We start from the raw sequence: 24,260 nt of genomic DNA on the forward strand, positions 1-24,260 counted from the left end.
ACATCATTTTAAAAACTCCATCTCAACCCTCATCAAGAATTTTTAATGGAAAATGAAAAGGATGCTGACAAAAATTTCACCATTCTTGTCTGACTCCAAGAAGAATTGCCTCAATCAAGTAACAAGAATTATATTAAGGTAACAGACACGTGACTTGTTTACAGTTAGAAAAAATGATATATCTCCAATTATTTTGGACACCATCAAAACAATTTTCTGCCACAAAATGCCTCTTTAGTGAACCTTTTCTTTAGAAGTCATAGATTTTACATGATTTGATTTTTCCTTCAAACAAACAAACAAAACCAACAAAAAAACAATGTTGCATTTCCATAACAAAAAGGTTTTTATTTATAAATTATTTTTCTATTAAAAATACATATATATGTGTAATATGTATAAAATGTAAGGTGATTATACACAAACACACAAGGTTTTATATGTATACATATAATTTATATATATGCACATTATGTATATAAAATTTAATTTATATATTTTTTGTTTCATATATATCCTATGCATATGAAATATACAAAGGTTTTAACTGATATAAAAGCTTTCTTGTTCCCATTTCAGTTTTGTTAACAATTTTTTTATTTTATTTTATTTTATTTTTACATTTGATTAAGATTTGTACAAACAATAAAAAAACAACAACACTAAAAGTAAGTTAAGTTTTCCTTTAAAGAAAGGTCATTTGCTGACTGGATCTACTTGGCCTCATTTATATCCATGCAAATATAGAGCTAGTTGACTTGCTTCAATGAATAATATAATTGACTAATGCAATTGAGAACAAAATTTCCTACCCTAACCTTCCTAGAAGTCAGTTTAATTTTCCAGTGTTAGCAGTTTTATGGTCCAGGTATACTTTAACAGTTAGAAATATTCAATTAACTGTATTTAAGTGACTGTGATTATACTTCTTAGTTTCATTCAATTATTCCTTCCACAGTTATATTTTTTACCTCTCTCTCTTTTTTCAAGATTTAATCTGTCCAGAAAGTACTGCTGCACCTATTGACTTACAGATCATGTAGGCTATCCAATGTTAGGGCTCATAATCATGTTTGGTGTTCAATGTTTATAGAGGAAGCAATCATTTGCTGCTATAAATAAATGCTAAATTAGGCATTCCTTTCTGTCCATGAGACATATGCTTTTGTCCAGTCCGCGTATTTTTTTCTATAAGATCATGACGTAACACCAGTAAGAGAGAATAAAAATAAATGTGTTTTGCATAACTTGATTTTCTAGTATTCAGCACTTTAGAACAATCATGAAGCAAAATATTCAATGGGAAAAAGTTAACAAACAACATTTAAAATGAACTAGCTGAAAATTAGAACTTGTCACAGAAAATCAGTTGACCCTTTGAAATTATTGTGTTAACTGTTCCAAAATGAAATGAAATAAAAGTCTTCATGCGGAATGTCCATTGTGACTCCTGAAAGTTAAGAATATCTTATAAAATACTGGGATGTCTTTATGCAGGTGTTTCCAGATGTACCAAGAGCTCTATTTGTTGTTTACTATGGTGGTTTGAGCCCTGATAGTAATTAAGCCCCCACACAGCTGTTCACTCACCTCACCCCCCAAAGGGATGGAAGAGGGAATCAGAAGAGCAAAAGCTGAAAAAATGTAGGTTGAGATAAAGACAGTTGAATATATTAGCAGAAATATGAGTGCACACAAAGCAAAATACGGTATTCATTCACTTCTTTCCATTGGCAGCCAGATGTTTACCCACTACCCGGAAAGCAGGACTCCATCACATGTAACTTTTATATGGAAAGTCAAATAAATAACCCTTATTATGGAGGAAGGAAATAACCTTCCTCTTCCTTTCCCTGGGCTTTTTGTTGTTGTTGTTGTTGTTGAATGCAATGCCATATAACTATGGGATATCCCTTCAGGTTAGCTGTCCCAGATGTTTCACCCCAGCTTGCGCACACACCAGCCTTCTCACTGGGGTGGACAGTGTAAGAAACAGAGAAGACCTTGATATTGTGCAAGAGTTGTTCAGCAATAGATAAAAAACTGATGTTATCAACATTCTTTAAATTACGGATCTTTACATCACAACCATACAGGCTGCTATGAAGAAGATTAACTTCATCTCAGCCAAACCCATGAACATATAGAATTTCTTGAGATGTTCCAATGGGCCTCCAGATACCATTATGGGATAGTATCAGTATTCCTGAGGTCCTGTTTCATAACTTCTAATACAGTCTATATGTCCTGGCCACCCCAGGGCATATCAGATGTTACTAGACAATTATGTAGGTCTAGCTACACGCTAAACTCAGAATAGTTGACTGAGTCACAACCCTTGTCAATGACACCAAGGGAACCTGGAAGACATGTTGGCTCACTGGTTTGCTGATGTTTACTTTAAGATGACTTTCTTTGACAGACCTAACTATATCTCCATTTATCACAGCAAGAGACTAAACATTTGATTCACATAAAGGCACCTAAAATCAAGATACCTAAGTTTTGGCTTTTTAATGAGATATGAGTCTCCTCCAGAAGTTTAACGCATGCTACTAGAAATGACACCAGTGACAAGTTGAATTGAACATGAAAAAGAATATATATATCCCAGTACAGAATAATTTACAGAAGGGAGCAGACATAATAAGGGAGAATATGGTACTTACACAAACTAAAGGTATAAAAACTTTAAGCATGTAAACAAAAAGACCAGACTTATTTTCATTGTTTTATTAACAAGACATTAAATTAGTCTCCTAAAAGTTACTGCTGATGCTTTTCCCATTTCCTCAAATCCTTTCAAATTGACTGAGCATCCCAAACACTGTTCAGAACCAGGAATGTCATAAATTACAGTGCTTATTTTTAAAGGAATCGGGAATCATTCCTCTAAGGAACAGAAAACGGTATATGTCCACATACAGAAAAAACAACTAAAAAAATAATTTCAAGTTAGCATTAATATAAACTTAAAAATATTTCAGCACTCTGGATCCTATTTTATCTTTTTAGTGTTGATTTCTTCTTCTTTATTCACATTAATTTATTTACTTCTTGTTTCATTACCATTTGTCATTACAAATGATTTAGCTGTCTCTGTCCATTTCCTTGTGTTTAATTATTTGTGGGTTTAATTAAATTAAATTAGATTTAATTTAATTAATTAATTTTAATTTTAATTTTATTTTGTTTTGTTTTGATTTATTTTATTTTATTATTTTATTTTATTTTATTTTATTTTATTTTATTTTATTTTATTTTATTTATTTTATTTTATTTTATTTTATTTTATTTTCTAATTTTGGTTTGTTGAATATATGTATTTCTGGTCACATATATCTTTCATAGTATTGTTTCTCTTTTTTTTTTTTTTCTGTTTAGCCTACTCTTCACTGTAGCTTCCCCTGCCTCCCTCTCCCTCCCCATTTCTCTCCTTGTGTGTCTTCACTTGTCTTATCTTTCATTTTTTATCACCTACAGTTCATATGCACATGCACAGATAGTTTCTCTCTCTCTCTCTCTCTCTTTTTTTTTTTTTCTTTTTTCCCTGTCAAGGGCTCTACCTCCTTTCTTTCCATTTTGCTTTATCTTAGACACACTTTCTTGTGATTGCTGATTTCATTAAAGAATGGAGGATGTTGAATGTATTCTTGTTCCAATGACCCCTTTTCAGGCTTGCACAGGCTGAACACCTAATTGATTCATGTCTTAGTCCTGAATTCAAGCTCCTGTGGAACAGCTAGCTGAGATCTGAAACATAAGGAGGTAACATTTGCAGATAGCCTATTTTAATAGACATTTTGAAATATTTTTCATGATTTTGTAAGGGATGACATGTTCATCAAAGTTGTACAACTTAATATCTTTATGTAGTAGGAGAAAAAGAGACACAGGATAGCCAAATCTGTATTACTTTGTCAAAGGAACCCTTTTAAAAAGATGAAATGTCTGAACACTGTGGAAGACTAGTTTCACTTTTACTTTTAAAAGATAAGATCAAGCATCTGCCAAAATACATTATTCACAATGAAACATTTCACTGATTCTGTACTGTAGATACCTTGAGGCCTATATCTTCTGGCAGTATTACTGCAGCGGCAAAGCTGCCAAGAGGGAAGGGTTATTTACAATCAGTGGGAACAACTCTTCCCTGATGCTGGGCAGGCTTTTGAAACTTAGCTTGTATATTGGAAAATTGAGAGAATTCCCCTGTATGTTTTATCTCAAAGGACAGCAGGGAGTTGCAGTGAATAGTTTTCTTTCTTTGATTTTGCTATCCAGGTACCTCTGGTGACATGACCTATTTCTTTTATCCTCCTTTCTTAAAAACAAATAAATAAATAAAACCCACTTCTCTCTTTTACAATTTATCATCTTTTTATTAAGCATAAGTTTGCTTTCTTGCTTTCCAGTGTAGTGAAAATTCAGTGAGATGAGATGAGATAGATATCAAAGTATGCTTAACCTTCTAAGTTGAATTTTATTTTTGGTTGTGATGGATTTCCAAAATTGAAATGTTATATATACATTAAAAAAAATAGTTTCCTCCTATTCTTATCAGCTGCATGAAGTGTTATCTAAGATACAAAGATTACTTCTTGCCAGAAGTAATGCAGAGCAAGATAATTCCTTTCAATCTTACACACTTTGAAGGAATACAATCTAAGACAAGTTTGAGTATAACTTAACCTCTCAAAAAATATGAAAACCAGGAGTTTGTACCTTATGTCTAGAGACTGTAAAAATGTAGCAACCCAAAATTCTTAATCCCTTTGGGAAGGTCCAGGTGTTGAATCCTATCCCTTCTCTGCAAGTCTTGCAGATCTAGAATTCTCTGTTCATAGTGCTCAGGTCACTCCTCTAAAATTGTAGTGTTCTGAAATTTGTTTTCTGGTATTTTATTTCCACTTGAAGTCATCAAATATTGTTTTTCCAACAAGCAAAGCCTCACTGTACTTGTTATTTTGATGTCAGCTACACAGAAGCCAGAAGGCTTGGTATTTCTTACGCTTAGCAGCATCAGTGAGATAGCATGGAGTTAAGAGGCTCTAGACTAAGAATATATTATTTTCTCCAATTAAAAACTACCCAGGGAGCTGGGTTAGACAAGGGAAATAAGAATTTCAAAGGAATTTGAATAAGATAGAAAAGTTAATAAATGTCAATTTCTTCTCACTAATTAACAAAATTATTCAATTTTCAGCCATAAATACTAATTAACATATGTACCATTTATAATCTGTGTTTGCATACATAACAAAGTATTTAATAATCATAGTTCTCACCTGAGATAAAACATCAAATTTAGGAGTGGCAAGCATGAGACAGTCTTCTTTGTTCTCTGTAGGGCCAGGGGAGATATGAAGGTATGCAGTAAATCATTCCAGCCTAAAACAACTATCTAAGATAAAAATAGCTGCTTCCTACAGATCTTTTAAAAAGTTTATGCATAGATTTTTGAGGAATCTAAATAGATTAGTTTATAGTATAGTAATCCCTAAACTTGAAATAGCTGGAGCTAGCTAGGAAGCCTCTCAGTTGGGACTAACAGATGGAAGTGAGTGCTGCTATCAAAGGCAGAAAGTTTAGAGAATATTTCACATTTCTGGCTATCATATCTCTTTGTATATTTAGCAGATTTGGCATCAAATATAGTTCAAGTGACTATTTCTTTTTATAGCGAATAGCATAGCATAGCATAGCATAGCATAGCATAGCATAGCATAGCATAGCATAGCATAGCATAGCATAGCATAGCATAGCATAGCATAGAATAGAATAGAATAGAATAGAATAGAATAGAATAGAATAGAATAGAATAGAATAGAATAGAATAGAATAGAATAGAATAGAATAGAATAGAATAGAATAGAATAGAATAGAATAGAATAGAATAGAATAGAATAGAATAGAATAGAATAGAATAGAATAGAATAGAATAGAATAGGAGTAGAATGGTTCAATCAGACGGGAACTACAAATATCATCAAGTTCAACTGCTTTACCACTCCAGGACTAACCAAAAGTTAAAACATTATGATTAAGAGCATTATCCAAATGCCTCTTGAACACTGACAGACATAAGATATCAACCACCTCTCTAGGACGTCTGTTCCAGTATTTGACCACCCTCACAGTAAAACAATTTTTCCTAATATCCAGTCTGAACATCCCCTGGTGCAGCTTTGTGCCATTCCCAGGTGTCCTATCACTGGTTACAAGGGAGAAAAGACTGGCACCTCCTTCTTCACTTTCCCTTCTCAGGAAGTTGTAAACAGCAATGAGATCACTTCTTGGCCTACTTTTCTCAAGACTAGAAAGCCCAAGTGTCCTCAGCTTCTCCTCGGAGGACGTGCCTTCCAGCTATTTTACCCTTGCCCTCCTCTAGATGCATTCAAGTATCTTATTATCCTTTTTATATTGTGAAGGCACCACTCCTGTTGTTTTTTGCTAAAATTAGACATACATATAAATAAAAGAAACACATAATAACTGGCAAACCACATAATAACTGATGGTGGTGAATAGCATCTCTGAATAACATCTTGTCTTTATCACTCTAATCCATCCAATAAGTCTAAGGTCTTGAGTTAGTCAAACTTTATAAAGAGAAGACTATACAAAGAGAAGATAAAATTATTCAAAGGAAGCACTAATTTTTCATTAACGTTGGGCATATAACTTATCAAAGTTTAATTAAATATATTTTAAATATTTGCCTAATGGAATCCAAGTGTCTCTGTTCTGATGGGACAAAAATATTGCATTAATATCACAAAAATATTGCATTAAAAATAGAGCAGTTTTCAGAATTATTGTTATTAATATATACTTGTGCACATGGCTGTTGTAGACACTCAGTTAAAAAATGCTGCCTAGAAATCACTAGAGTAATTTATTTCTAATTTATTTTAAGCCTCAATTAACAACAGAAAAAGTTATGATATTGATGATGATATTAATGATATTGATGATATTGAAAGTGATATTTTTTTCTTAATCATAAAGGGATAACATGAGAAATAGAAGGCACTACTTAAATATTATTGCTTTTCCTTGCATGAGATTTTCATTGTAATTGAGAACTTGCTTATCTGTTTCTATATGTTGATTATATTTAAGGATGAAGCCAACATTTCTGCCAGTTTCTATACCAGAATATCTCCCTTAGCATTTTTATGTGATTGTACAAAACATGGACACTTTCAATTCTGATTATTTTTATCTTTAAGAAAATAGAAGATAACATAAGTTTTCACAAAGAGTGAACATAATTATGATGGAGCCATCTTGTGAATGTCTGAAGCTTGGTAGGATGTCTAACTAATACAGAATATAGCATTAATATTACTGAGATATCTACATATGATTTTTTTTTTCCAAACACTGATGTACTCTTTATGCTTTTATAAAATAATCTCTCTCTTTCAGGTAGCAATATTTGCCTTTAAAAATTAAAAATGAAATCACGGTATAATTTTTTGAATCAATAACATCTCAGGGTTGATCATGGACCTAAGTGTGTTTTCACTAGTGTCTAATGATGGATTTCGTTTTGTTGTTGTTGAAATCATTTTTAAAAATATTTTTTTTATTTTCATATTAGTTTTTTTCAATAAACATTTAAAATGTTTAATATTAATTTAAAATGGCTGACTTTTTATAGGATTCTGAGTGTTTTTTATAGGATTCTGAGTGCAGTTCATAGAAATAACACAGTATCAACATTTTATAGGTATCCTAGAATCTTACATTACAGTTTAAATTGTGCTCAGGAATACAATTTTCCTTGCATGAAGGTTGCCAGGCAACAGCACTCACAATATTTTTATTGACGACAAACGTAGCTCTGTGTGGTCTCAGGAAGAACAATATATTTTCATTTTTATGTTTATAAGAAAGTAAACATTAACTTTAATCCCCTTGCATACAGATATAATAGTAAGACGAAACTGACTGGTATTTTATTATACTTCCTTCACTTAAGCTACATTGCTTTTTTTCATAGCAGTGCTTCAAGACACTTACTAATGCAGGGAGGTGTCGGTATCAGAAAAATGCACCTTAAATTTATGATCAAAATTAATTGTATGTTTGACCACTTTGTAAAATTTGACCTTCTAAAATGCTTTGGTTTTCTGGTGTGGGGAAAGAAAAAAAGCAATTTTGGATTAGAATATGTGACTACAGCTAAAATATAGTTATCTATGATAGAAAGCCATATTTAAAATGTATAGGTAAAACCACATTGACACATATAGCTTTTACATTTAAATTTTTATGGTCTGAGTGCAGGTCTAGGGAAGTGATTGTGCCCCTGTACTCGGCTCTGGTGAGGCCGCACCTTGAGTACTGTGTTCAGTTTTGGGCCCCTCGCTACAAGAAGGACATGGACGTGCTCGAGAGAGTCCAGAGAAGGGCAACGAAGCTGGTGAGGGGTCTGGAGAACAAGTCTTATGAGGAGCGGCTGAGGGAGCTGGGCTTGTTCAGCCTGGAGAAGAGGAGGCTCAGGGGTGACCTTATCGCTCTCTACAGTTACCTTAAAGGAGGCTGTAGCGAGGTGGGGGTTGGTCTGTTCTCCCACGTGCCTGGTGACAGGACGAGGGGGAATGGGCGAAAGTTGCGACAGGGGAGTTTTAGGTTGGATGTTAGGAAGTACTTCTTTACCGAAAGGGTTATTAAGCATTGGAACGGGCTGCCCAGGGAGGTGGTGGAGTCACCATCCCTGGAGATCTTTAAAAGACGTTTAGATGTAGAGCTTAGTGATATGGTTTAGTGGAGTACTGAGTGTTAGGTCGGAGGTTGGACTCGATGATCTTGAGGTCTCTTCCAACCTAGAAATCTGTGATACTGTGTGATACTGTGAGTGAAAAATATGAAGAAAATTATATGCAGAATCCTCTGAGAAACATAAAACAAGGCAACTATATTCCATTTTGTATAAGTTTCCAGAGGAAAACAAAAACAAAAGCAAAAAATAAAATTATATTTTTTATGAAGTTAATACTGATTATCTCATGAGTGAAGAGTTATTTCAAATTAATTTGAAGGAGGTTAGCTTGAAGAAGGCATAGGAATACAACAGGAAATTCAGGCATATGTAGAATGAGTGTAATTAAAAAAGAAATTAATGGAAATATTTTTAGAGATGTAATGGAGATTATACTTTTAATACTGTTTGATATTAGAGAAGAAAATTAAACAGAAAATATGATAGGTAAATAGCAAGCTAAATACAAAACTTTTGCATCTGGTTAGATAAAAATGATTCTTAATGCATTAGAGCCACAGATGACTTCAAGAATAAGTTTTACATTTCTGTATGGGTATTTCAAAGGTTGCATGAAATGAAGTTTCTCTTCTGATCCATATCAATTTGTAAAGGTAGGCAATTCAGCTCACTTCATGAACTGTATTCTTATGAAGCATAACAAAATCCTATTTACCAGTAAAATCCATTTAAATTAAAATCAAAGTGTAATCTTCGTACGAATCACTACTTGTACCATAATGATGAAATGAGATCAGATACCTATGCTGTAAAATTCTGTATCCTGATTATTTTTTACTCAGAAGAAATTATCCACAGTGCAAAAGCTTCAGGAAGGTCACAAAACTTGTGGGTTTTTTTTGTTTGTTTGTTTTTCCTCTGCCAAACTATTCAAGCAATAAACTATACTAGGCACCATTTGACAAGTTGTTTGTGTACCTGGTTAGTGAGACAAATGTAGCTCCCTCCCTCAGAGAGATAAATTACCTTTGTTCCTTTACTTAAATATCGCTTTAAAATAATTTTAGAAAAAGAATAAATATCTTTTATATATATATCTTTATTTCTTTATTACGACTTTGTGTTAGTACTATCCAACAAGAAATAATTCCATCCCCTCGCATTACCTGATTTTTCAGAAGTATTGGGAACTTCAGGTAAATGAACAGGAGCTGAAAATCTTTCTGAAAATCAGATCAGACCCAAAACTACCTGTGGTCAGTTACCTTTTATCTGGTTACCTTTTTGGTTATGCTTCTCTTTTAACTTGAAGTGAGTCCCAATAAATATTTGTCCAGGTGGTTTATAATCGGATATTTTCTGTAATAGGTTTGTTCTTGTGGTAAAATTTTAACAAAACTTCAGTTCTGTTTCTCCAAAACATTTAAGCACATGCTTACTATTGAAATCTTTGGTCAAGAAAAACATTCACATGCTTGGTTTTAAAAATATGCTTTTTTGTTGTTGTTGTTAAAAAATTAAATGTGTATTAGACAATCATTTTTCTACTAAAAATGAAGTACAAAAAAAATTTACTTTCATTTAAACATTTTCAATTAAATAGGATGCATTGTTCTGGGCAGCCAAGCACATATAGCAATACAAAATTGTTCATGCTGAGAATCACAGAATCACAGAGTCACAGAATGGTTGAGGTTGGAAGGGACCTCTGGAGATCATTTAGTCCAAACCCCACTGCCAAGCAGGGTCACCTACAGTACATTGCACGGGATCGCATCTAGGCAGGTTTTGAAGGAGACTCCACAGCCTCTCTGGGCAACCTGTTCCAGTGCTCTGTTACCCTCACAGTAAAGAAGTGCCCTTTCATATTCAGCTGAAATTTCCTGTGCTTTAGTTTGTTGCTTCTCATTGTGCTGGCCACAATCAAAAATAGTCTGTCCCCATCGTCTTGACACCCTCCCTTCAGATATTTATATGCACTGATAAGTGAGAACATATTTAGAGGTATTTTAAGGAATCAAAATTTTCGGAATAAAGCAGCTAGAATATATTTGATTCAAGATTGTAAATGTTTGTTTGTTTGTTTGTTTGTTTTAAGAAAAATGAAAGTACTCTGCTTTATAATAAGACAGTAAAAGCAGAGTAAACAACTCAGTTATGTGATGCTTGATATTGATAAATATTGAGGTTTGTTAGATGAAAAAATGTGCTGTTTCCACTCACACCCCTCAGTTAAACATTTGCATCAAATTTTCAAATTCCTATGATGTTTTAGACATTTTTTTCTAATGATAAGAAGGTGCTATGTTTATTTGAAGCTATAAAAAGCTGTGGTGCTTTTTAACTACAAATAAAAGAAAAGTCTTGCTACCTAAGGAAAAGTATTACGCAATGGCAAATATATAATCATTCCATTGCTTGGAATTGCAAAGATGTTTAGGGGTTGAACCTGCATGTCAACTAAATTTCAGAAGACCAAATACCAGCTAAAATAAAGCTTTTATTGATTTCCATATATTGCACTTTTATATAGATTTCTTGTGGGGTATATCACTGCAAAGGTTCTTAATTGTTTATTGATTTAATTTAGTGAGTCGATTACCTTTTTTTATGTTATTTTTTTATTTTTTTTAATAGAACCAAATTAAAGAGTCCAAACAACATATTCGTTTAGATCTACTTACTTACATAGAGCCTTTTGGAAGCTTTTTATCCTTCTAACAAGGAATAATCCATCATAAGATAAATTTTCAGCAGTAAACCCCCTTCTCTTGAAACGGAAAGTTCATTGAGATTTTTGCCTGGGCCACTGTAAGTTGTAAGTAGAATAATGTCAGAAGAGATTGGACTGATTCTGTCACTCCCTACTGAAGCAGCCATTGAATGCTGTTCCTTGAGACATCTCACTGACTACAATGTTAGGAAAAAAAAAAAAAAAAAAATTAGATCTTGAAAAGTGGAAGTTCCACATCAGTGGAACAAAGAAAGTGAAAAAAATAATAAAAAAAATATTTGTGTGAATATAAAAATAGAGAGAGAAAAGAGAAATTAATGTGTTGTATTAGCTGTGGGTCATGCCATAAGTTCATAATTGCAATAAACACTTTACAACAATAAACAGTTTGAGAAAACAGCAACAACAACTCAATTTGCAGCAATTAAACAGTGAAAAAAAAGTGAGAGAAAACATTTAGACATTAGAATATTGTTAGGAATTGGTGAATTATTAGTAGAGTGATTTTTATATTTTATTTTTAACCTTGTTTGAATGAAGTATGTTCTATTGACTCTGAATGCTTTAGGAGTGGGGAAATACCTCTCCTCCCCTCAAAAATATCCATCCAACAGAGCCCATGTTTTGGCAGGCACACTGCCAAAACACTAAGAACTGAATGTCTCTAGAGAGATTATTCTTACCAAATTCTCTCCAAAAATTATCAAAGAAATATTAATGAACACCCCAGACTTTCACGTGGAAAGAAGTAAACAAATTAATCTCCCCCTTCAAAAGTTGTGTTCTCCCCTCTTGAGACAAAAGAGTAATTGAGGCTGGGCAGGATCTCAGTCTCCAATCCAACCTCTTGCTTTAAAGCTGGGCTAGCTCTGACATCAGAGCAGTTTGCTTAGAGCTTTGGTTGGTTGGATCTTTACAGCTTCCAGGGATGAAGACTACACAGTATCTTTAGGCAACCTAGCAAAAACCTTTTTCTGATATTGAGTCAGATCATCTCCTGTTTCAGTTTATGATAATTATTTTGTGGCCCCTACAGTGTGCTTTAGTAATGAGTTTGGCCCTCTTCTCAGTCATGTCGTCTCAGGTACTGGGAGGGTTGGAAAAATATACTGACTCTTCCATTGCTACTAAATACATACCCAAAACAGTCCCAATTATTGCAACCTTTGGTCTGCAACAAAAGTACAGTTGCAGTTTGTGCAAGACTTCATATAGTGATGCTTTGCTGCAGGGAGCAGCAGAAGCATACTAGGATGGGAGTGGGCATGTCTGCAACACAGAGCAGGCCAGGGCCAGGGTCCTGAGTTTAAACATAGGCCCCAAGCCTTGTCACAACTTTTCCTCACACAGCTTTTTTCTCAGTGGCTTTGTGTGTGTGTGTGTGTGTGCGCGCACGCGTGTGTGCGCGTGTACGTACTTCTTTGTACCTTAGAAGGTATAAAGAAGGTACAAAGAAGGTACGTTCATCTTACCTGTGAAGAAAAAATGTATTCAGCTGAGTGATGTGTATTGAGTATCTTAGACATTGTAAGATAAACAAGTTGTTTACTGATACAAGGTTTACATCAAGGTACAGATTATTTACATTTATTTCCCAAACAAGTCTGCTGTGGAGAAAATTGTTTTCACCTGGTTTTGAAACTGGGGGAGAAAATCAATTATGTTGGTTATGCTTTGTGTGAATGGGCTCCCACAACTACAGCAGTTAAGCAGCCAGATATCAGTTTAATAAAGGAACCATTTCATTACCGTTAAAATGCAGGCTGAATTGCATTTCGAAGATTCTAATACAGACTAATTTAAATCACTCCTTGGCAGTTTGTGTCGGAATAAAGAAGTATGCTTTTTCAATGACTGATAAATTTAAGTATTTGATAAGGCCTTTCATTTAATGTCCCAACCAATACGTCTTTCCATTAATCACCTAAGAATAAATGCTCCTTTTTGATTTATTACCACTTAAAAGTTATTACTTGCCTTACTAAAGAGTGGCAACCTGCAAAAATGGAATACCAGTTCTTTCTCAGTGATTTCTTATTCCAACTCTCTTTTATTCTGTGGATGTTAAGCAATCCAGAGAGCATGCAGTCAAAACCATTTATCTATTTTTTTCTGCTAAACCGCATTTACTTTTTGTCATGTCACAAGAATCACGTTTTGCCATAATCTCTAGTTTGATGGCAAACTCAGTTTTACTTTGAAGTGTGTTTAAAGTGGGAAGAGGGGAATAAGAGATTGTGCAAGCTGATTTTAACATGTTTCACATTTAATAGAGTTTTTAAATTAAATGTTCTGAAAGATAAGTAAATCCTATGTGCGTTTTTTGGAATTGTGAAACAATACATTTTCTAGACTGGCCCTTGGAGAGAGTTAGTTGACTAATTTTTTAACCCTACATAGGAAGAATTACAGTTTTTGTTCTCCTTCTAGAGGTATTTTTAGGTAAAATGGAACGCTAGATCAAGTTTTAATTTTCTCAGACTACTATTGTTTTTGAAAAACATAATTATGAACTTTAAAGGAAATGCAACCAAAGATTCCTTCCTTTCTTTTTATGGTCACATAACCAACTGCTTGGTTTGCCTCTTGGGATCTCTTCAATTTATAGCTCCTTTAATTTTGGTAAGTCCTGGTTAAACAGGAAATTCTGCCTTCTTGTAATGACTGTGTAGCCTCAGTAAGTGAGGCGAAAAATTATATATAGTATTGTCATTGTTAATAAATGATAAAAGTATGATAAAATGATAAAAACAAAAACTAGTTATGACAATCAGGGCTAGACTTATATTCTGAAAAACAAATGAGCTTTGTTCTAAGAATTTATTCTTTTTTTGTATCCTGAAAGAAGCTTTTAGTCAATACTCTGCTGATAGCATTACTCAGCAACAACTGAAACATTGGTGTGTTATCAACATTATTTTCGCCCTAAATCCAAAACACAGTACCATATCAGCTACTATGAAGAGAATTAACTCTGTCCCAGCTGAAACCATGACGGTGGTCAAATGAGAAATCCAATTTTTTAAGGCGTAAAGTTTGAGAGATGGTTGTTTAACAGTGGATTACTTGTGCCTTGGTTAGTGTCTCTATAGAGTAACATAATTGGTGAATTATAATTCATACTGAAAAAATTTACAGCAGCAAGATTTTCAGATGTTTTCTGTATATAAAAGAACACTATGTGACAATTTTTCACAGTTTTCTTAAAAATTTGTTTGAAGGAAAAAGCTGATCCACTCTTTTATATTTTAAAGATACTGAGACTTCCATTCTATTTGAAATCACACTTAACTGCACACCCAAAGAAGTAGAAGATCAATATATGAAAAGTATTCTTTGAAAGCTTAGCAGTAAGATAGTACTTCATAGGCAGCTTCAGTATGCTTTTCATTTCACACACATTTTCATCATCGACCAGAAAAATTCCATTTGAATTAAGCCAGGCAAATCCTGCTGTTCAAACTCTTTTTCATTAATCCTAACCTGCAGATAAATATACAAAAGGGCTCAGTCTTGGAGACTGCAGAAAGGATTACTATAGCCAGTTGTCCTCATCTTTTGGAGGGTTGGCATGTGGTGGAAAGAGCTGTGCCCACTGCTTTTAAACAGTCAACTTAGCTAGCAATTTTTCTCAAACTCCTAATTATCTTGGATTCCAGCACAAGCAAAATATATTGTAGGGAAATATGTGTATGTAGCATGTAGAGAATATTTAAAGCAGTAAGCAGGAAGTGAGACAGAGGGAGAATACAGGGATATTCTAGCAGTTTTGCCTTGAATCAAAGACAGGTGGAAGGGTGGAAGGATAATAAATGCTTACCTAAAAAAAAAAAAAAAAGATCAAGATCAACAATTTCTTAAATTCTAATCTCCAACAGACTTCTACCTACATAGTCTCCAATGTCACATTTGTTTAGAGCAGGGGCTCAGAGGATGAGCTATACTGACTTGTACCTTCCTTCTGCACTTCACCACAGCAAACAAGTTGCTGTAATTTAGTTTTATGCAGGGATGTTCAGGACTAACAAAAAAGTTTCCTGATAGTCTTCCTAAGGAAAAACCCTCCTATTTCCAAAATAATGATAAAGAAGTGCATAGTCCTTTCCTAGAATATGTTCCTTCTTCAGCTAGTTACCATTTTCAAGCTGATTTACACAAATGTGTTCATTAAGTCAGATGTTAGTTCTACTTTTTTAAATTAATATATTTATTTTTTTTTCACTCTAAGAAACCTGAAGGTAGAAAGAAAACATGTATGGCTTAGATATTTACAGAAACATACTTTGATTCTGAATAATTTTTCACTCACAGGAAACACAGTTGTTTTTTAATAGTGCATTAATAAGTTCCTTTTATCTTAGTTTAGTTTAATTTAGTCGAGTTTTTACTCTTCTACACTGTAGTATTACTTAATCATAGTGAATTGTGCAAATGGGACTTGAGCAATCAGGAGTTTATTAAGTCTACAACCCTAGACATTTTTATGAACTTTTCAGGTAGCTTTACCACATTTTTTTTTCCACATATGATATTTTCAGCTTTTATTGGAAAATTAGAGTGATAATTAATGGATAACACCTAAATTTAAAGAGATTTTATGTTATTTCATCTATTTATATGAAATCTGATCTCATATTTCTGTTAATTTCAGCAGATCTAACCATGTGAGCAAGCAGGTCACAGCCATTGTCTTAAATGTTATTGAACATAGAGCTAAGGAAAAAAAAAAAGTCAATCTAATTGACTATAACCAGAGTTTATCTTTAAATCTGTATGCAGAAAGGATCTATATGTATTGTTACACAAATAATCTTACTTTTATCATTTCCTATTTTGAATGTTCTTACTTAGCAGTCTAAGTCTTTAATAAGTTTTTGTATTTAATAATGGAATTCATTAAAATTCATTCAGCGTTTTGAAAACAGATTCAGTGAGTTTAAAAGTCTAATCATTTACGCTGAAGAATGAAATGACTACTTTGTCTTGAAATTAGCCCTACAGAATATATTTATTATTATAGGACCAGTGAATTGACTTGATAAATTATGTTGAAAATCACCTTAATATGTAAATATATAGTACATACTTGAAAATACAGTAGAATGATGGAGCATTTCATCATTTATTATAGGAATTAATAGCATGTGCCAAAGGCAAGCAAAGAATGGGCTAAATATATTCTAAGTAAACTACGTAAGATTTGCTTCTCCTCGAAAGCATATGGAAATTACTGTTTGCAAAGAGAAAATAGTCTTTTTTTTTTTTTTTCTGTGAAAGTAATCAAAATTTAACTGAGAAGTCTGTCATATTCATGATCGCAATTATTGTATATTTGGTATTTGCTCCATTAACAGGAGAAGGTAAAGTGTACTGTAAAGAAATATGTATAGATTTATTTTCAAATGAAACTTGTCCAAATTCCCATGAGCGTTTAGTAAAAAATTAGAAAAAAAGTAAATTTGACTTTTCTGGGGAAGAGTAAACAAACTGAATTTATTCTGTACAAAAAAAATATATATATATATGTTTTTTTTTCACTTGAGAACATGACAGTATAAAATAATGCTGTATTTATTTCAAAAGAGTCACAGAATCACAGAATCATGTAGATCGGAAGAGATCTCCAAGATCATCTAGTCCAACCTCTGACCTAACACTAACAAGTCCTCCACTAAACCATATCACTAAGCTCGACATCTAAACGTCTTTTAAAGACCTCCAGGGATGGTGACTCAACCACCTCCCTGGGCAGTCCATTCCAATGCCTAACAACCCTTTCGGTAAAGAAGTTCTTCCTAACATCCAACCTAAACCTCCCCTGGCGCAACTTTAGCCCATTCCCCCTCATCCTGTCACCAGGCACGTGGGAGAATAGACCAACCCCCACCTCGCTACAGCCTCCTTTAAGGTACCTATAGAGAGCGATGAGGTCTCCCCTGAGCCTCCTCTTCTCCAGGCTAAACAACCCCAGCTCCCTCAGCCGCTCCTCATAAGACTTGTTCTCCAGACCCCTCACCAGCTTCGTCGCCCTTCTCTGGACTTGCTCAAGCACCTCCATGTCCTTCTTGTAGTGAGGGGCCCAAAACTGAACACAGTACTCGAGGTGTGGCCTCACCAGAGCCGAATAAAGGGGGACAATCACTTCCCTAGCCCTGCTGGCCACACCGTTTCTTATTTTTCCCTCATCCACCTTTCCCTCATCCTCCAAGCAAGTCACTTTGTCATAGAAGGAGATCAGGTTCATCAAGCATCTCAATTAATTGTATAGAACTTATTATTATAATATTGTTTAGTACTTACCTAGCAAATTTTCCATGATTTCAGTTTGACATCAGATCATAATGGTTATTTTTATTAGATTCTTGCTGTGCTCTGTGTATCTATGCATGTATGAGTGTGTTATATACATAGAAGACTTTCTGAAGCAAGAGTTATGAGGGGTATGCCCCAGTACTAGTCTACGCCATAGAATGCTGTGTATGGCCCTGAGGCACTGAAATATATTCTCCCAAATGAGTTGAGTTTTGAAGGCATTTCTTCCCATTGTTCTCTTTGACAGTGTGGTATTTCCGAGCTTCTCAGCAAAGACCTAGAAAAAAATAGGAATGAAAAGAAGGAAAGACCTAGAAATATATATATATATTCACAAAACAAAAATAACTACTTTTAGTATTTTTCTGCAGATTATAAGAAAGAAGATGCATATTTAACTGTATTTATTTCAGCTGTATGTCATGGTCTTGGACTTTCTTTTAAAGATAGAAAACCACTGTCAAATGAACCAGTTTCCTATCCTGGAAATAGAGATCTGGCATTATCCAGGTACTAACCACCAGAGAGTTTGCTAGGCTGCCAAATGTTAATTAAATGTAAATATAATCATTCAAATTCTTTTGCCTGTTTTTATCCGGTGTTTGTGACTAAGATGTTGGAAGGCAATTTTATTGACTCTGGCCCTTACTTTATACTCATGGAAAATAAATTAGATTTTCTTTGTGACTATAGTTGGAGGACATGAAAAGTGCTAAACTGAAAGAAAAATCTGAACACGTTTCATTCTTGCTTACTAAAAAAACCAACCAACCAAACAAACAAACCAAAAAAACCCACACACCTATAAGTAATTCTGAAACAATTCTATTCCACCACCAGGAAAAAAGGTTTGGGGAGTCTTTTATAATTGCATGACAAGATCAATATTGATACAGTATTAAAAGAAGCTCATAAAAGCAATAATCCTTTTATATAGCTTTAAAGGTGTCTTGGAGATTAAAACCACTATATTTTGCTGTGCTTACTCAGGACTTTTTCCACATTAGGCAGCCTTAAATAGATAACACTCCCTGAGGATGAAATTGAATGATTTTTCTATTTTTCTTTGCAGTGTCTGTACAGGAAGGAAAGCTTTCAGTATTTGAATGATGTACAGCTCTCCCAACACAGATTTCCAATGCATACATACATACATATACATTTAACTTTGTTGGTGGTTATCTTTTAATGTATATATAAGCTGAAGACTAAAGACAGTAATAATTTGGGGGGGTTATAAGAAAAATCTAAAGTCTACTATGCACTTCACAAAACCATTGTGGGTTATTTACAAATCTCTGTGGCCATTTTCTCATGATGTTATGATTTAGTTACAGCTTCCATATACAGATTATAGATATTTAAGAAAGCTATATTTTCACTTACAGCAGAAAAAAAAAAAAACAAAACAAAAAAAAAACTGTGAGGTAACATTGAGTATATCTGTAGATTGTAAAGACAGTTTATCACCATGGAATAAGGAAATAGTTCAGAATTTCAAATTTGCTTGTTTGTTTGTTTTTATAAATAGTCCTTAAATTCACATCTTTTATTTATTATTATTATTATTTATTTATTTATTTATTTATTTATTTTACTCAAGAGATAGTAAAATAAATCAAATAGTTTTATATAAGTACTCCTAAAATGAAACACACACACATAAAGTTTGGCACTGGAGTTGCAGTTTTTCCTTGTTGACTACAGAAAGTTATGCAATTCCTAATGCCTCCTACATGCTTAACTCAGCTACAGTCATTGTGAATTCTTTAAAAGCATCCATCTCATTTGTAGTTTGATCTACACTCTAGTGTAGATCAACTGATTACTGAGCATGTAACTGATGCAAGGCATGGAAACATTTTTACAGTAAAAATAAACAACTAACAAACACAAAAGTGCACTTTAAAAATGGGGTACAAAAGAATTCCCAATATTTTTTTCTTTAATAATTTATTTTTAAAAATAATTTAACAATTTTTAATTTTTCAGTGAGGTTTACATGGACACTGAAGTGACCAGTGAATTTTCAAATGTTGCATCTTTGAATTCTCTTATTTTCTTTCTTTTCTCTTTTCTTTATTAAGAATTTACATTCCAGAGAGATCTATATGGAAAAACTTGGTTCAACCTATTGCAAAATATATGTGGGAATTTCTCATGAAGAAAAAAAAATAAAAATAAAGGCTACATTTTCTGCAGAAAATAAGCATGTTCTTTCAAATGATTGATTTCTCTTAAGACTCGAAGTAACAAAGAAATCATTACATTCTTTAGTAAATTGTTCCAGTTGTTTGATCACTCCCACTCTTTAAAAGTTGACACATTACTATTAGCCTGAGTAAATTTTTGTTTAAATTTTAAACTTTACTTTTGTGTTTACTTTTCTCCTAGATTAAGAAACTGCATAGTTTCAGAAATCTCATTTCTCATTTATATACACAAAAGTAGATCAGAAATCACTTTCACTTCATTTATGAAAAAGTGAAAATCACTTTTCACTTCATATTGGTAGGGAGGATTTTGACAAATTCTTTCCGTTTCTAACCCTGAAAAGATTAGGAGACAGTACATTCTAGGTATTGGATACAAAAAAAAGAAAGTGGCATTTCTCTTTGGTGTTTGAGATCTTTAGATATATCCGGCTTTTCTCAGATTCCTTAAAAAAAAAAAAAAAAAAAAAAAGGATTTTCAAAAAGAAGAAATATCGTTTATATAAATCAAGTTTACTGAGGAAAAGAGTCTAATTACTTGTAGTCTGCTCCAGAATTATTTTGGTCCTATTCTATGACTGATTTCATTGTTACTTACACACTAATGGAGGCTGGCTTGACGGTTTTTGAAAACTTAGTTGTGTTATATCCTAAACACAGGTTTAAAACAGCTGGTTGTTTTTGCTAGGAAAAAAAAAGTGGAGTTGCTTTTTGTTAACAATAGTCAAAATAAGATGTTTCAGAAAGAAGAGGAAAAGACCTATAGACCTCATATTTTTGTGTATTATATAAGTTTTCATAGTAAGATGACATTAGGAAGGAAAAGGAAAGGAAAATTTAGATTTAGAAGATTCAACATTTCACTTAATGAACCTGGGAAGAAATGAAAAATGAAATAAAAATCATTGCGCAAGAAGAAAGGTGGAACAATCATGATACGACTGTACCTTGTGGTGTATAACAGGGTGAATTGTACCAGTGTCAAAACCTGCTCCACTAACATTTATAGCAAATTTCCCATTAACATCATTAGAATGTGGATTTCAATCTATGTGTTTTCATTCTTTCACAGAATCCAAAGACTGAACTAGAATCCATTTGACATACCTCATCCTCCCTAAGGTAACCTAAAGACATTAACATCTGTAGAGTAACATGAAAACAGGTGGTACAATACCGTATCTTAGACTGTTTTATAGAACATATGTCCAGTCAGGGGTTCACAGATCTGTATAGTTGTTATAAGCCATGAATTTCACAAGAAGAGATCAGTACTAGGCTAATCACACAACTTTCTCAACAGTTTGTGATATCTTCAAAATATTTTACTATCACCAGCCCCCTTCATCTCAACATGCCAGAACATGGTTTCGTTTTCAAAATAAGAGAGCAAAGATGGGCATCCTTTTTCTTAGTGCCAAAAAGGTATAAAATGAAAGTGATATACTAGTCAAAGCATTAATGGGAAAGGTAAGCAAGAGAAGTACAGGAGGAGAAATGACTCATAGATTAGAGTAGAAAATAAATAGAGAGGAATGTTTATATCTTCACCTTTTCTCTTGAGTGTCTGACAATACCAAATTGCTGTTCCTTGTGTAAGTGATACCTTGCAATGTATAATCTGACAAGTTATTTCTAAAATAGCTAGTTTTTAAAATATCACATAGTTCTTTTCTTTTATGAAATCAATAATTAATGAAATTGCTGAATTTGATAGTCAATATCTAAGCCAAAGCTTCAGCTACTTGCATCTAAAGGGTGCAGAATATCTCCAAAAAGCTGTGGTTGGAGTTTGGGGAAATCTCACTAGTTCTGTAGAAGAGATGAATTGCAGTTCCTCCATTAAGCAAAACCAAAATAAAATTGCAGGATAATCTCTTCTGATCCTAGGCACTACTCACTCATAGCTTTGAAATGCTGACATATTCTATAATTCTTGAGTTTCTTTTACTTTACTTTTACTTTATTCTTTCTGCTCCACCAGAAACTTTTCCCCTTCCCCTTCCCCTTCCCCTTCCCCTTCCCCTTCCCCTTCCCCTTCCCCTTCCCCTTCCCCTTCCCCTTCCCCTTCCCCTTCCCCTTCCCCTTCCCCTTCTCCTTCTTCTGCAGAATTTAAGGCAAAAAGAGACAATGGCACTTTTGATGCCTATTACATCTCATCGTAGACACATATGCATGCTTATTGTCAGCTTGTGAGAGACAGGGTTTCTCAGAGAAACTTTGACCACAGTTCTTCAAAGACAATTGGTGTTGATAGGCAGCCTGAACTCAAGCTAGCTTCCAGACTCTGCAGACAGCTCTTTTCTTATCTGTGGCCAACCACATACTATGGGATGGGTGTGCAAAAGTGGATTGCCATTCTATCCGAACTTTCATTAGAGTAAAATGTGGACAGCTAAGTGGATAAATTGACCATTAGCCAATTTCATATAAAGAGCCAGATACTAGAATGGATTTTCTTCCAAGCTCAGTTAAGTGTGCTACTCAAAGGATAGCCAAATCTATGCCAAATCTATGCTTCAGAGTTTTGCTGGTTTGTAAGTCATGACTGTAAAAATAAATAAATAAATAAATAAAATAAAATTACATTTCTAACCAATGTAAGGATGAAAGAAAGGCACAAAGCAAAACAATATATATATATATATACACATCTTTACAATTTTACTTATCTCATTTGCAAAAGCTATTTACCAAGTCATCCATAATGAAAATATGACAACAGAGGGATGAAGAAGCTTTTCTCTGTAGACTTTTATCTACTAAGAGACTACGTTCTTCCAGAATGACCTTTGTGTGATTGAAGACATTGAGAACATGATTAGCAAATAATTTTAGGAGCACGAATTAGATAAAATATGAATTCTACATTTAAGAACTATTTAAAACTTGTTTCAAGATCTAAATGTACTTCTTTTCTCTTTATAATACATCTCCCAAAACAAAAAGCCTTTATGCAGATATATGAAGGGGTGTAAATACACCACTGCAAAATTTGTTAAAAATTAACATAGATAAGTGAGAATGCATTCCGCTATCTCCTCCTCCCTCCCTGAGAAGGTTTTATTTCTCTCATTTTGAGAGCAATTTTTAAAGATGCCAACTAGATTCATAAAATACCATCTAGCAGTCTTTGAATCCCAGAGTGATCATCTGTATCATCTACAATAAAATAAATGAAATTTACTAGATTGGAGATTATACTTTTTACACATAATTTTCCTCTTCTTAGTTTTTCTTTCGTCCTTTTTTTTTTTTTTCCTTTTGAAAATTCATAGCCCATTAAGAAATGGTTACAATTTATTTTCTTTCATTTACATAGCTGGATACATTGCATGAGCAAGAGGGATGTATTTTGCCAGGAAAGGGTACTGTGTAATATTGATGACATTGATGGCAATACAGCTCCTTTACACTTAGTAATGTATTCTATTTTTCCTTTCTGGACACTTTCTTAAAACATAGAATTATCATGCAATTGGATCTTCTGTCAGTGTGTCTCTCCTGACCAGGAACCTGTTTTTCCATTCCTGCTCTTGAATAATCATCACTTGTAAGGAAATGTACTTTTGCTCTATAAAAATAGGGAGCAAAAGTAATTTTATAAATGAAATGTACTGTAATTCAGCATTTATTTTATATCAAGAAAAGGCTAATAAAAAGCTACATGGCCCTTTTCTATTTCCTATAAGCTACTGAAATCTGAAATTATGCTCTTTTTTTTTTTTTTTTAATTGTCATAAAAAATGAAAAGCGTCAAATTACTTTTATAAAATGATTAGGCCAATGCCAAGGCCCTTGTGAAGCTAACAAAAACCTTCACTGACTTCTCAGTACAGAAATTTCTACCCATATTATAGAAAACATGAAACCAATGGTCTCTAAGTACTAAAATACTAGTTTAGAAAGACTAATTTGTTGTAAATCAGACTAAATTAGAGCTTAAAATAAGAACATTGCTACCTTGCACTTCACACAACAATGCTGCATCCCAAAAGCATGTAAGCCATCGCAAGATTTAGAGCTCAGCTCAATCAGGGACAACAAAATTAGAAATAAATAGAGAAGAATCAATACAAAGTGTTGTCTGGCATAATGAAACAGTCCTTAGGTAGAAAATCTATTTTATTTCTCTCTCAGCAGCTGCACTCTTTGACAATCTCTGACCCTGCCCAGTGCACAGTAAGGTTATTTATTTTACTGGGAAAAAAATGTGGAGTTACATCTCTTACATTACAGAGATACTATTTTGTTGATCAATAAAGTG

The 24,260-nt window shown here is 33.5% G+C and overlaps 1 protein-coding gene and 1 long non-coding RNA gene across 22 annotated transcripts in view; one reads left to right on the forward strand and one right to left on the reverse strand.

The window, feature by feature from the left end:
* Window positions 1–24,260, forward strand: part of LOC308193528 (uncharacterized protein) — a 351,138-nt gene that overhangs the window by 142,703 nt on the left and 184,175 nt on the right. The gene's annotated exons all lie outside the window — the stretch shown is intronic.
* Window positions 1–24,260, reverse strand: part of LOC308193561 — a 97,050-nt gene that overhangs the window by 1,932 nt on the left and 70,858 nt on the right. For 12 of the 21 annotated variants that reach the window (XR_013949747.1, XR_013949748.1, XR_013949749.1 and 9 more), the window contains 2 exons: window positions 17,769–18,057; window positions 510–5,344 (listed from right to left, as the gene is read on the reverse strand). This is a non-coding gene — a long non-coding RNA (uncharacterized lncRNA). Of the gene's footprint in view, window positions 1–509; window positions 5,345–17,768; window positions 18,058–24,260 lie in introns of those variants that run through there. The other 9 variants (XR_013949755.1, XR_013949745.1, XR_013949756.1 and 6 more) reach the window with 9 other exon arrangements.

This window comes from Anser brachyrhynchus (genome assembly GCF_964034855.1).
Source record: "Anser brachyrhynchus genome assembly, chromosome: 1".
NCBI lineage: Eukaryota > Metazoa > Chordata > Aves > Anseriformes > Anatidae > Anser > Anser brachyrhynchus.